Raw genomic sequence first — 16,442 nt, 5'->3', positions numbered from 1 at the left:
AGGTCAACATTACAGTGGGGGAGAGAGGAACATGCTATGAAAATACTCAAGAGTCTAAGCCAAAGGAAAAAAAAAACTGAAATTATCATAGGCAGCTACCTGCTGCAAACTAATACCAGTCTTCTTTTATTGTCCCGATTCCCTTCAATAAACACATCACACAAAATGAATCTGACGATCATTATCAAACTTCCATAATATAGCTTTGTACACCAAATTTATTAATTACAACTAACCATAATATAGTTGATTCTAAACACAGCATAACATCCTTGTAATGTTAATCAGGGCAGCGTATCTACTCACCCTGCCCAATAAGCAGGATCCATACCTCTGGTCGCTTACTTTACTTATGAAGCAGCGTCCCATCTCACTTCATACACCATTCATTGAATTACCATCCACCAAATAAGCAGCATCCTTACCTCAGCTTGCTTATCTATTCGGCAAGCTTCCTCCAACTGCTCATTTTCCTTTCCCCAGATCCTTGAAATGAACATCCAGAGACCAGGGGGGGAACAGAAGAGGGCAAGCCTATCCCTCTTCTCCACCAACCAGCCTGACCAGGCTGTTCCCCCTCCCTTCTACCCAAAATTGTTCAACCCATTACCTCCCATAAAGGGAAGGGTTAAGCCAAATGTCATTCGTTGTACCCATCATCTGTAAAGAACCTTCAAATCCTGTCATAACCCACCTGAGATACCATCACTGAAACACTCCCTAATGTGACTAAATAAAGTAGGATTACCCATGACCCCACTGTACCACTGGAACATCCACAACAAAAGAATACATACCATTTTAGACCGCTTCCTTCAAAGCACTAATCATTGCTCAACCTGAACGGAATGACCACCTGTAGCCACAACAAAAAAACACCGACTATAACCCTTTGATCTCAAATCGACACCCAGTTAAGGACAACTGGTATCAAGTCTCAAACCTAGAACCCTGTCAACTGTAGCATATCACCTTAGCCTACCAAACTACCCAGTTCTGGATGTGCAGTAACTCAATTACTGTAGATAATAGTCTAACTGCAAAACTTTAATGACCTAACACTAAGTGCCAGAAAACCAACAGCTCTTCACTTAGTTCCTAAAAACTCGCCTATGCCCAGCAATGAAGCACTCTACATGCCCAGCCATAAACACCCCTACTTTACTCATTACCAAATGACAATCCGAACTAGGACCCCAAGCCACCCCACTCAGAACTTCAACCCCCAACTCGCTTCCTCCTAGCAACCGTCCTAGCTAGAATACTCAGACTACTAACGAACCTTAACCACTGTTTGTCCCTGACCTTTCCCCTCGAAGACTCGCTTCCCTTATGTTAGCTATCACTGTAATAATGAATTAAGACCTGACCTATGGTAGCCATATCCTGCAACCAAACTGCCTTTAAACATTCTTGCTCCCATATAAACAATGCACCTAGTTTCTAAAATTACCCCAACACAGCCACCTACCTACCATACTTCCTAAAATCCTACTTACAAAAATTCACCCAAACCACATGTGAAATGATCCTTGTGCTACTCTGTAAAACCTTAATCTGGTATCTGACATTACCACTATTTACTCAAAGGATAAATCTGTCACCCCAGAGATACCACCCATTAGGAACAACTCCAGCATCCTGTCAAACACGTCATTAGCCCTACCCCCCAACTACAGTTTAACAACTGGATGAGTAACTATAATCACTCCAAGAGCTACAAGGCTTTAGCCTAAAAGTTCCTGTGCTCCTGTGAATGCTGTGACTCTACTCCTCCTGTGGGATCCTCACACTCTCCATAAACCATCCCAACCATTTTATCCTGGCCCCCCACTTACCTCTTCCTTACTTGTCCCCCATACCAACGCAATGCTCAGCTCCCATACTTCTTGAACACAGTGCTCTAACATGCCTTCATAAGATGATGACTCAGAGCCTCATTGTGCCCCATTCCAGTGGCAAGAATATCCTTCCTATCAAAAAGCATCACCTCTCGGATCCACTTTTCAGGCCACTGCATGATGCCTTCTGCACGTCAGCAATCTGCAAAGAAAGGAAAACAATAAATTCTATGTGCACACATACCAAGAATTACTTAACATGGAGGCACTGACAAGAAATCCCTGTCGCTCCCATCAAGCATTTGCCAAAACTCTGTACCAAAGTATGGGACCAACCCCCCCCCCCCTTTTTTTAATAAATGTTATGAATCAATCCCCTTGGACAAGAGTGATAGGTGTTACCCACAGAAATAAGAGCATCACCCCAGAGCCAGTAGTCTAAAAACTTCCTATGATCCTAAAATTGTTTGACTCCCCCCAACTACCTGAACCCCATCCACAGTGACATACCATAATGAGCACTAAATAAAATAAATTACATGTAACCTCATCAAGCCCACTGCAGGAACCCAAACTCTTACCTATAGCCAAATGGCTGTTACTCCCTTTACTATTGAATGCAAACACCTAGAAGCAGGGACAACTTTCCAAACTTGATCCAGCATAATGAAACGGTTAGTAAAACAGATATGAAAAAACTCAAATGCCTGTCCTTCTCTGGCTAGCAACATAAGTCCTCTACCAAAATCAAGTTAGAAATCCGCTTACTTCAGCCAGTAACTGTTGCCCACTTGAGCTCCCCATGTGTAACATCCTCGCTTGCCACTGCTTCCATCATCTGTGAAGTCACTGTGTACCGCCACAACTGGTACTCATGACACCACCATCTACAAACAAAAGGACAAAAGTAAATCCTCTAAAATGTAAAGAGAAGGTTCCACCTTATACCCACCTATTCCAAGTTATAGCAGCAGCGTTCCAAAACCCCCATCAGCAAGAGAGAAAAAAGGGACATATAAATCATATAAAATACATAACAGACATTCAAAGACATCTTCAAAGACAGCCTATCTCTACCCCCCCCCCCCCATTATGGCCAAGTTACAGCAGGCATGTGCCCTGAACAGCAGCATCGTGAAAGCCCGCAAAACCACGAGATGTCCTCTGCAAGTACTGCAATTACAGCCCCCGCTATACAAGGGCACGAAACACCAGCCAGTCACCACCAATGTCCCTCCAAGCTGGGTAACACCCCCAACTCACCCCACAGCAACAGCAGCAAATGTCAAAAGACACTATGTGTACCCATCCCTCAACATTACTTCCCAACCCCCCCCCCTTTGACAGTTAACTTTACCTGTGCCTGCATGAGAGCCCAGTCTGCAACATACCAGTCAAGTGTACCTCATTACGAGGAACGTACCTCATTTGGGTTCTTAAAATCTTAATGTTCATCAAAGTTCCACATTGAAAGGGCCAGTGTTAGAAATTTCTAACTGATATCCATGGTAAGTAGAACTGAATCACATCAATTTATTAACAGATCTTAGCCATAAGTAAAACCAGCATATTTTAACTGTCCTAGTTCTAGTTGAAATTGTTAGTCAGCTGTTAGTATGTGCTCCACATTTTGTCCATTTGTTCCACATTATGAGGGCTAGTGTTTACTCATTTTGTTCGGTGAGAGTGAAAATGCTCTCATGTTTTATACCACAATATAAATTAAGTCTTTCTTTTGTTATTTTTCAACCTAAATAACAAATAAATAAGTAAATAAATAATCAAAGAAACAAATAAATATATAAAATGGGCATAGGTCGCCCTGTTGTGGATGAGACTTCTATCTAATTAATCTTATTTGCATAAGTTGTGTGAAACGCCCTCTAGTCAACAGAACTAAAACTGCATATTTCAAACACAGACAGTTCTAGTCTGTAAGGGTGGCCTAATGGTTAAGGTGTTTGCCTTGCAAGCACAAGGTGCACCGTTTGAGTCTCACAAGAGATAATTGGCTAGGCTTAAAATGGCTCTCAAGGGCAGTTAGCTTAGTACTAATCTATGAACCTAAGAAATGTTACAGCATAATAGCTTTACTATACATAATATATGGATAAACTTTTCAACCATAGCAAAATTTGCTTCAAAACCCCCCATACAAATCAATCCAGCAGCATTGGATTGAATACACTTAAGTTTTTTTTAACATCAGGAGATGCCTTAAGTGGACAGCACATGCGTGCCAGCTGTACTGGTACCAGGGAGCACCTCAAAGGCATGAAACAAGCCAATGCACCTCAAACAGGCCAGCACAGCACTGCAAACAACAGGACAGCTCCAGGGAAAGAAAAGAAGAAACTCCACCACCAAACCCCTCTCCCCACCAAATGCCTTAATCACCCAACGATTGTCACAGTGCAGATGGCCATCCACACCAGTCACCACTGCAGTATGCATGCGCAGGGAGTACCCACCAACAAAAAGCCACAGCCCGTGAAAATCCAGTAAGGTTGGCACCTCACCCCCAAACAAACATCCCAGCCACCACAGGCGACCGACAAAACCAACCGCAACTCTGCATTCACAATCAGTACCGACAAAATAAAAAAAAGCTGAAATGCCTATTACTTTTCTCCCAAGACTACCCCACATCCAGGACAAACATTTACAACCATTCGATTATACGAAGAAACACTACAACAATACCTAACCACCAGCCAGACACCATCCACCCTCCAAACACTGTGCCAGCCCAGTCTCCCCTTACCACCGGCATCCCCATTACCGACATGTCTCTTACTGTTCACTCCTGCCAGTCACATACAATCACCAACTCTTGAACATTCCCTTCACCACTGTCATGAGGCACAGGTGACACAGCTATCCAAGAAAGGAAACTATGAAATAAATGCAAGTCTAGCTTCAAAAGACTAGGATGGGACAGTGCAAGCTGCTGGCACATACACGGCAAGATGTCCCAAACTAGTCACCATCCTTGAGAGGTTCTTCTGTTCTGTGGCCAGGAGGATTGCCCCTCAGCAGATCATAAGTGCCAACACCATCCCCATGTGGCCCTACACAAGACAACTTTTATCCCATCACCAAACACACAAAGACACGCCAAGAAAAGAATGACACTACCGGAAGGAATCCCAAGGAAACCAAACAGCACACATGCAAATCCACAGCCAGCGAAAGCCACCACTCCCACGAGAAGGCCAGAGTGGAGCACCCCAACCACCAAACCTCCCCACTCAGGCCATCCTCCCCCTCTTTCCCTTCCCTTCTTTTTCTTTTCTTTACAAGGCGAATGCAACTGCAAGATGCACTCGACAATCAACAAGGGTTGGTGGGAATCTCACCATTCCAAACTACAGAACCGAGACTTGTGAAAGGAACAGACAACACAACCAGCAGTCTGCTTCTGCCTCCATATTCCCTGCCCAGTGCCACCCCAAGAAAACCCACCACTGAACCAACAAAACACAGGCAGCAGCAACAATCCCCTTTCACCCAGAGACCAAGTACAACTTCCTGCAACAGCAGCAAGGCCTATCCCCTGCCCACGAACAGTCCAAAACACCCACAACCCAAATGCACCACTACCAAAGACCAGCAACCACCAACTTTAAGCTGTGCACAAGAAAACCAAAACATACTGCTCTAGCTAGGAACTCCAGGCAACAAGGTCCTGTTAGGAAACAGCAGCCTTCAGCAACAATGAAACACCAAACTGGGCAAACCCTGGTCCCAATGGCTGCCATCTGCACCAATGCCAATCATGCCTATACCCCCAACCAACTCATCATGACTATCCATATATCAAAACTACCTGTACATACATCAAACTCAAACCACCTCCCAAACCAAAGCAGCCCAAGGCCTACCTTTACCACCTCCCCACTGGTACTCATGGACGTAACCTGCAGTAGGAAGTTCACACCAAATTGTGATTGCTTACCTAGCTACACTTGTCTAAACCCCTTAAGCCCCTCTCCATCTGTATCTCATTTCCTCCCAACCATCCCTGCCTCCACTTAACCCTTTCACCTCCCCAACCCACTTAATTTCCACTAATATCAACCTAACCCCTCATGAAGATGTCTCGGGACAATTTAGACTAATACTTATTTCTTTTCGTAAAATTGATTTATAGACTTACTTTTAAAATGTTTAGTTTCCTTAACATTTTATTTTTACTTCACTATATCTGTCTTTCCTATCTTTCTATTGATGAAAAAAGACCACTTGTAATGGGAGAGCTGAAGCAAGCCCTTCTACTTTAAACATGTCATTATTTACTTGGCTAATATTTGCCTAAGTATAGTCTTTCCCTCAAACATGAATAATGCTGAAAAAACGTGATTGGATCCAATTATAACCAATTTATTATATGTTTTCAACATGAATGCCAAAAGGCTCTTGAAGAGAATGTCTGAATCCATGTTGCAAACACATTATAAGGATTATTATCAGTCTGACCTAATCATAAATCTTCCCAGTACATGGAACTTGAAAGATCTTAGAAATTCATAACTAAAAAGAACTGTGGCCTCAAAAATCTTATTCATCAGGTGAGACTGGCAGCCCTTTCTCTGTACTCATTCTCTTACAGACTCTTCCATGGAGATCTTTGCCTATCCTTTTGTGCAATAAAAGCACCAACTCTATTTGATCTCCTATTACTTCATTAAACTATTGGTACATCAACTACTCTGTTAAAGGATCTAAACCTTCATCAGCAGATAAATAAGACATGTTGGGTGATAGATTTATATCCTGACATATCCCTCATGTCTGAAGCAAACTTCCACTACATGTCAAGCAGAGTAGCAATCTTTCACCTGCAAGGTGTATCTAGATAAATGGATAGGCATCCTCAAATTTTCTCCCAGTGTATCTTGTGTCCTTCTTGATGCTGGAGTGACATTTTGAATATTTTTTTTCTTTTAGCTAAACGATGAACAGAACAATGTGGATGAGTTGCAAATACAAAATACTACAATCAAACTCAAGGAATTAACACAATATGTCAAAAAAATGATGCCCCCCCCCCCCCACTTAAGGCTGAGTATACTTCATACTAAGTGCTTTCATCTTTGCAAGACTTCCTCAGAATATAAAGTTTAATTAATTTCCTACTATTTAAATAACCTCACCATCAGGTGACAACACACATTTCCATTAAGTAATTTAACATCTAATTTAATAGTATAAATGTTAAAACCAGATCTTTATAATTAAAAACAAACTTTCATCTACCTGTGATATAAATGGAATTTATTTCTATGAAAAATCAGTTAATACAGTTAACTTTTAAAATTTCCACGAATCAGCTTTAGTGTTCCTCTTAAAGAGATATTACCATTGATTCCAGGAAAAAGGTAGCATTGTCTTTCATTTGCTATTTCATCTCCTTAAAGGTAGCATTGTCTTTCATTTGCTATTTCCTTTCCTTTTCTTCCAAATATGCATCATAATCACCCCCCCACATCAATAATAACAATATCAATGACAAAAACTCAAACTTCTTAAAATCTTTATATATATTAAACTATGTCTAAAAAGAACAATGTATTTATCTTTTTAATATCATAGATACTTTCACTAATTATTTTACTCAGTTTCCCGATAGTCTTGCCTATACAGAAACTTTGTAAGTATTACACAGAGTGATATAAACTATTCCACAAGAAATACAATTAAAATAACCTGCTGAGCTTATACTTTTTCCCCATGGTGCTATTGCTATACATGTTCCTTCCTATATCTAACAACAATAAGAACAGCTACAACATCTATATGTGCATTTTTTTAATAGTTTTATTCTCTTGTCCCTTGTTTCATTCAAAAATACATTTTAAATTCACATTATTCTATACATAAATGTAAGTTCTAAAGCTATCACTTTTACTAATTCCTGGTTATTTTTTTATTATATTCTTTTTTTTTCTAACAATATGATTAATACTACTTTCATCTATACTGTAATCTGTTACTAAAAAATCACAAAATTTGCTTTTTTATTTCTTTACCTATTAACCGAATTTTTTACTAATATGGGTACAAATTCTTGATTACTTTTACTTTCTATGTCCTGCATAATTACTTCCAACCACATATCTTTAAATCCTCTTTCTATAAACATGTCTCAGCAAAAGACTCTTCTTTACCAATATCATCTTTGTAGTAAGCCTAGATAACCTAAGCAATAGTTCCTTAAAATGTTATGTTTATTTTTTTCTGAGTGTATACTGGAATAATGTAAAATGAATTCCTAAAAGTATATTTCTTGTATATTTGTAAAATGAAATGTTTTCTATGTCATCGTTCTTAATATTAATATCTAAAAAAATAATACTCTCTTTTTTTCCGCTACGTAAACTAAACCTTCAAAATCTGATTATGTTATTTAAATATTTCACAAACTCTTTCAATTCATCCCTATCATCTTACCTTTCCACTATATGGAGACAGTCTATAACAATACTGTTCAGGTTAAAATATATCGGCATAAGTTTTCCGGCTACATTAAAAAAAAAAAAGAAGAAGAAGAAAAACTATGCAAAGATTTGCTCACTTAAGACTTATGTTGTTATATCAGAAAGTACAATAAATTCTTTAAAAGTGTGTCCTAATTTGTGGATCTATGTTAAAACAATGAAAAGTGCAAATATCGAAAGCTCAGCTGAACGAAAACGCATATAATCTAAATCGCTATTGTGGGGGGCTGTGCCCCCCACACCCCCCCCTTAAAAATATATTCCAACTCCGAGATCGCACTACAGTGAGGAAAGGGCTAATTTTCTGATCTTCACTCTACTGCGATCTCACAATATCGATGCTGCTTACCTGCGTTTTCGCTCAACCGAGTGTTCGATATTTACACTTTTCGTTGTTTTAACATAGACCCTAATTTGAGTAGGTTACCATTGATCAAGTAAAGTTTCTGTACATGTCAAAGCATTATTCCATAACAGAGAAAATGTGAAAATAGAATGAATATTCTGAAAATAAACAAACTTTTTTTTAATCAAATCAGTGAATGATTTCCTCAAGAACTATGCTGAAAGGTAAAAACATCTATTAACCTGGTAGGTTGTGAACATAACTCTTTCTGTAACAGGATTGATGGCCAATCAAGCTTTCCTGGTAAACAGGTGCCAAATAAAAATTAATAAATAAAAATAATTTAAGTAACAGGAAATAAATAAGGATACTGTTCACGTTTTACAACCCAATAGATTGTTATATTTTATCGACTGTCAGTTATAATTTTGTTTTGAGTTTAATACAGTATTTAATCTGATAAGATCTAAATGTATAAGATGTAGTGCAAAACAGAAGCTACATGATTTTAGCAATGATCCAGTGTCCCTTATTAAGAAGAAAAAAATGAGCTAAACATTTCAATAAAACAGAGGTGACATTTCAGCCACCCAGGAGCGATATGTTTATAACAAAGAAACTTTAATGTAAATGAAGTGCTCTAAGATGTAAGAATATACAAATCCATATGCTTATTCTTATCATATTAACAACAACTCTAGGGCATGTAGGTCTGGAAGGGATTTCAGGTAAAGGAAGGTTATTATTGGAGAGATATTTAGCGTACAATGCATTGATTCATAAAAATATCCATACAAGTGTGCTGATATCATGTTAACTATAATTATATGGAATGTATGTCTGAAATCCATCAAAGACAACAATAGCTCTTTACTGAAGCTAAGCGTCGCTGATACAATATTGTATATAATGCACAGTAATCAGGAGAAAGCAAAAAACTTGGAATTAATTAATACACCTGTTTAAAGGTCTTGACATTTTAAGGCCTCTCAACACTGCCTCTATTATTGATTTTGAGTCCTAAAAGAGTGTGTTATGTTTAATGCAGTACACATGTGAACAGTGGTACAATGTTCCTTGATAGTACTCTTTGCCTGGAATGACTGTACTAGTCTTTTAGCTGGTACATTCTAAAGTATGGTTATAATTTTAACATGGGAATTGATCAAAGAATCTGCTGCTTAGGTTGGGATATGAGCATCCTTTTAAATTCATGGCAAGATTATGATCAAGCTCTTTAAAGGGAGCTAGAAGCTTAACTATGATGGACAGAAATATGCAATAATAATAATGAAAAAAAACAATGTACAGGGCAGCTGTTCATTTGATTTACTATTAAGGGAGTCAAGCTCTGGTGCTGAATATGATTTTTAAGGAATGCAAGTTATTATGAATTTCACTTGTGCTGTTAACCTTTCATTTTATACAGGTTTACTCTTATATTATCTGAAGATGAAGAAGAAGAGATATCTTCCTATTTCAGTATGTCATTAGAATTTGAAGTCTTGATGAAACTAAGTTTGGATGTTTTGAATCTGGCATTACTGTTGGTTATGTAAGGTGAGGTTGAGTGCGCCTAATGCTGTTATAACAATAGATTTACTTCACTTTGGCTCTTAGATATGCACATGCTATAAAAGCAGGCCATAGCACAACTCTAGCTAGCATTACATTGATGAATTTTACCTGGATAGATGTTATCTGCTGTTCCCTAGAGGACTGAACATGAAGTGAAGAAATAATTGTACCTACATCACTCTTCATTATCCTTTAACTTTGTTAACGTTGAATTGTATGACACTGAGATTATCTCTCTGAAATAGCATACCTATGTCAAAGGGAAATTTACTTGTCCTCCTTAAAGATAGTTACAGTTAATATGCTGGAACCATACCTTTAGTTTAGATCAGTTTAGATCACAGTTGTGGGTGTCCGGAAAGATTATGATTTAATATCGATAAGAGCAGAATTTAGAGAACTGGAGGTGTCTTATGGTTATCTCCTGAGATGTGGCCAAACAGAAAAAGGTTTTTAATAATTACTATGTTTAATATAGAGATCCACTCTGCACTTATTGTAACTAATGTCTATCCTCCTAGTATTCTGAAATTGCTCCAGAACAGACAATAATCATCAGCAGGAGGTTTGTGTGCTTGCTCATATCAACCAGCTGAAAAAATGTATGATTTATATATCAAATACCTTCTCTGTCAGCAGGGGGCCAACATTTTCGAGGTCATAAAAGGATGTCAGTACTCAATACCATTCTTTATCAGTTTCCAGAAATGTAGCATTCAATTACAAATGCATATTGTCCTTAACAGCTATTGCTGTAATGCTCATAGTATTATTTCATACATTACAGCAAGAATGGTATATTATAGCAGAACAGCTGTGCTTGAAGCTACTGATATAATTTGAAATTAGATTAATTTTTGAGAATAATATTTACTATGGATTTTTTTTTAAAGTTCCATATTTTAGTGCTTTAATTGGACATCTTACAAATTGAACAGCAGAGCTTAGTGCTTCAGTAGAATTATTATAAATGTTTATAATTTTTATAACATAAATAATCACTGTCAATTTTTTTTTTACCTTTTGTGGTCATTGTTTTTCATCTCGATCTATTGAAGTTTAGACTAACTTCAGTATATATATGTGTGTGTGTGTGTGTGTGTGTGTGTGTGTGTGTGTGTGCGTGCGTGTATAAGACTTACTTCTAAAGCTCGATGTTCCAAAATTTCAAACTTCAAAAGGTCGAGACCAGAAGATCGAAGTTTTGAAACTTTGAAAACTATATCAAAAAGTAAAAACATTTTTTTTTACATTTTTGCAGGGGGGTGGGGGGTAAGTTCCCCCTGGTTCCCCCACACCCCCTGCTAAATGAATATACCAACTCTGAGATCACACTACAGTAAGGAAAAGGGTAAATATACTGTTCTGCCCTGTATGGCGATCTCCATTCAGAACGTTTGAAATTTCAAAACTTCGATTTTATGGTCTTGTTCTTTTGAAGTTTAAAGGTTTATAACTTTGAGCTGCAGAAGAGAACCCATATATGTATGTACACACATATACACACACACACACACACACATACACGCACACATATATATATATATATATATATATATATATATATATATATATATATATATTTTTTTTTTTTTTTCTTTTTAATGAATAATTACCAATGAGCTTGACTGAAAGACAAAACATCAATATTCATGTCTTCATGCCAATAGGTTAGAGTAAAAAAAAAATACCAGCAGTACCTTCATAGTTTCGTAGACTGTTACAAAGGCTAATTACCCAAGGAACCTTTGTAAGCTTAGCCAAGTTTTCCGAAAAGAATAATGAAAAGTGTATTCACCAACAACTTATGCAATACCTACTTAAAAAACAACTTCTTACTCCTACCCAACATGGATTTAGACTAGCCCATAGTACAACAACTGCCATCCTTTCATTCACTAACATCATCAACCTGAACAGGAATTTAGGCAAACTAACGTCAGCCATATTTTTTAGACCTATCAAAAGCATTTGACATGGTAAACCATCCCAAACTTCTTGAGTCCCTGTCAGTCTTTGGACTATCCAGTCACTCACTAGCCTGGTTTCAGAATTACCTACTAGGTAGACAGCAACCAGTCAAGTGGGATATAAAACTATCCACACTGCTTCTATTACAACTGGAGTCCCACAAGGGTCAGTTTTAGGCCCTCTATTATTTTCCATCTTCATTAATGATCTCAATAGCATCACTCAAGATCAGCTGTCATACAATATGCAGACGACTCGACACTAGTCTGCTCAGCCAACAACCCTCTCACACTCCTCTCCATTACCCAAGTCTTCAAAACCACTGAAACTTGGTTTCTCAGTAAAACTCTGTTACTGAACCCCAAAAAAGATCAAATTATTAATTTTTAAACCAAATAAATCCAACTTAGAGGCAGATGCTTTCAATATTATGTCTAGTGATGGTACCATTATCTCCCCAGACTCCCACACAAAACTACTAGGAGTCAACACTGACAACAAACTGAAGTTTGACCTTCACATAAACCAAAGTATCAAAAATATACACAAAAAAACGTGTCTGTTTGTACAAAAATAAAACATACCTAAATCAACAGACTAAAATTACTATGGTTCAAACTCTGCTCCTATCCACACTTCTATATGCTGCTTCCATCTACACCAACCTATCCAAAACAGAAATTACTAAACTAGACACCTGTTACAATCAAATTGCCAGATTTGCCACAAATGCTCTCTACTGTTCCCATCATTGCCACTCACTATTTAAACTAAATTGGCTTGAACTTCCAAATCTCGTTACCTTCCATCAACTAGTCTTCACTCAGAAATTCCTATTATATCCAGAAAAAATACCAGCACTATCTAAATTGGTTAAATTACAAGAAAACCCCAGACAACTATGCTCTAGTGACAAAACATTAATCAAAATAACCAAATCCAAATACTCAGCAGGTGATTCCCTATTTCCTAACTACATAGGTAAAATCTGGAACTCACTGCCCCCTGGTATTACCTCAGCAAAATCAAGCATTAAATTTAAACTACTACTAAAAGAAGACCTTATTATCAAAAGACAATGCCAATGCCTTCCCCCAGATTGACCCTCTATACCTGTTTCCTCAGGTCAGCAAATGCTCTATCAACCTCCTCATAGTAGCTTACTTCATCTACTAGCAGTCCTACTATGCTCTAAACAACTCTCTTCTCCTCTTTGTACTCCCCATTTCTTTCTAACACCACCATACTCAAACACAATATTGGGAATTATATTCCTTGGTAAATTATGCATATTTCCATTTATGATATTACTGGTCAAATAGATATTACTGAGCATACAACTAATGAGTCCTTCTACTACAATTTACAAGCTAAAAATATTTTTTCTCTGTAAACTAAAATGTTATTGTTGTACTTGTTCTCTGTATATGTGAAATGACTTTGTATATTAACAAAATGTGGAGCTTTTCTCCCCGGGCCTCCGCTGAAAATGGACATGCACCCAATCGGATTCTCGCAGTCAACAAATGTAAAATAAAATAAAATAAATAAAAATAAATAAATGTCTTGCATTGAGGGCCAGAAATGTATACGCTACCTCAGACCATAAGAGACATGGGTGCCAGGCCTGGTGTAAATTTCCTATTCCTCATTCACTTCTCAAGGTTGTGCTTAAACTGAGTAATAGATGAACTGAGCTTCACATGGATGGCAAGCCTGTGCCACAGGAGGGGTAGTCTGTGGGACACATATCTGTCTCTCCAGCATATTCAGTTTAAGTTACAGACAAAATTCAGGTCCTCAGACTTTGTATGTGTAGTAATTTTTGACTTACGAACATGTAGGATATTCATAAGTGTTGAGTTTGTGGATCCCTTATAAGCCAGGCATAGATCACCCTTCGGCAGTCTATAGGATATTGAGTAGAGGGAAAGGGCTTTAAGGTACTCTGCATAAGGCAGGTTTGTTACTGTTTGTGTTCTTTTTGTAAGGAAACTTTGAAGTTGCTCTGGTTGCTGCATATAACTGGTCAAGTACATACCAAAGGGAGCATTATACTCTATGATTGGTCTGATAAGGGGAGAGAACAGTGGGATAATGACCTCTTTGGACCTGGATGTCATGCCCTTACATATAAGCTGCACAACATAAAAGGATTTCCTCACCATTGTGGCCACATGGTGGTCAAAGGTCATGTTGTGTACCCAGATCCCTGACCACAGGGTTGATATGAAATCAAGATATTGTTAAGGAAAGGGTTTTTTATAAGGTGACATATAGGGTTGGGTTAAGAGTCAGTGACAGGTTCTGGATTAGTGTTAGCACACATAATGATGTTAAAGACCTCACAGTATTTATTGTAAAGATTAAAGGAAGTTCTCTGGTGCAAAGAATTACTCATATTAAATAAATTGATATCTATAACTATTGCTCTCTATATAAATATAAATATATCTATCTACATCTAATCTATATCTACCTATATATATATATATATATATATATATATATATATATATATATATATATATATATATCTATGGCTTTACTATTAAAATGTCGTTGTTCACTTACCTGGCAATTATATTTTCGAATTATACCCTTCCAAATGCGGTTGCTGATGTATGTTCATAATTGCAACGTCCATTATACTGTACATACCTTCCTGGCGCACATATGATCATCACACAAGGGAATCCAGCATTCTAAGATGACGACAACAGAGATGCGTCATGTTCTTGCCTGATGCTATGATGTAGACACATATAGGAGGCAGAGCTTAACAGCGTGATGCGAGGAAGGGATATTAGCTGAGGTAAGCACATTGTGGGAGTTTACATTCTGGAATATAGTGGCATATTCGAATGTAGTGACAGACAATGTTCAGATACAGTATAGTGGACAGTAAGAAATACCTAGGAAGGGTAAGTATAGCACATAATAATGCTGGAGTTACAGGAGTATTAGAACAGAACATGGCAGTTTTGTTGTAGTACAACTATAGCCTGACACGAAAACTGTACAATTAATTTTAGAGCCATCTACACTAATCTGTATGTGCATTCGGTGAAGTAAGTGTAGCATGCAGTTGAAATACCGAGTGACAATTATATCACCTTTAACATCTGCATTTCAGTATGTGGCTAGATTAGCAGTTGGATCCTACCAGACAGGAATAAAGTTACTGTCATTCTATTGCTGTTATAATTAATACCATGTTTGGATGATATGCCTGCTGTATTTAGCTGAATGTCACCATATAATCTGCCAAATGAGTTAATAGTGCATTAATTTGCAATATTGTTGTAAAATTTCTAATGTGTACTATGTCCTGTTGTGTGAACGCAACTGCATATGTAATATACTACTGAAACTATCTTCATGTAGAAGTGATAGTACTGTTGTCTTGAAGTGTGAGTAGTGGTAGTGAAGTGGTAGAAGGGTTTGGCAATGGTTACATGGTGTATTTGAAGTGCAGCTAGCATGTACCTATGTCAGTGAGTGTTATATAACATGTGAGACTGTTATGCATGTAGTGCTATAAGAGCATGTTGACAGTACAGGGAGGTTGTAGTTATCCTTGTGTAGTGCATACATATGTTAGTAATCTTGAAATTCTGATTAACTTATAGGTGTGCTAAGATAAGATGGCTGAGCAGCATGCTTTGAGTTATACAGGAGTAATTGGCACTAGCTATGGCACGGTAATGTCTCAAAAGGGACGGTCGATACTATGCATAGATGGCTACCAGTACTATCTGGAGAAGAAAACATTAGAAAAGAATTACTGGTGTTGTACAGAGAAATCTAAGCAGAAGTGTAAGGGCCAGCGCATAACTGTAAAAGGGGATAGTGGAGAGAAATTACTGAAAAGTACAGCACATTTCTATGTGCCTGATGTTGTGAGGGTAGAACAGATGAAGGTCCATGAGAAAATTAAACGGAGAGCTGAGCAGATGTTAGAGGACCAATGTAGGATTGTGTCAGAGGTTCTAGCAAGCACGTCCACTGATGTAGTCACTACCATGACCAATACCGATGCACTAAAACAATGTGTCTGTAGTGTGAGGTGTAGGAACAGTACACATCCTAGAGTGGACCTAGCTAGTCTGAAAGATCTCAGTCCAGACACGGTACCTTTGAAGCAGGGCCAGTTCATCATTGAACACAGTGCCTTAAGGAGCCATACCAATGATGTAGTTATTA

Source organism: Protopterus annectens, chromosome 2.part1, assembly GCF_019279795.1.
Source record: "Protopterus annectens isolate FY-2018-M chromosome 2.part1, PAN1.0, whole genome shotgun sequence".
Taxonomy (NCBI): Eukaryota; Metazoa; Chordata; order Ceratodontiformes; family Protopteridae; genus Protopterus; species Protopterus annectens.
Note: the sequence above shows the minus strand (reverse complement) of the source record.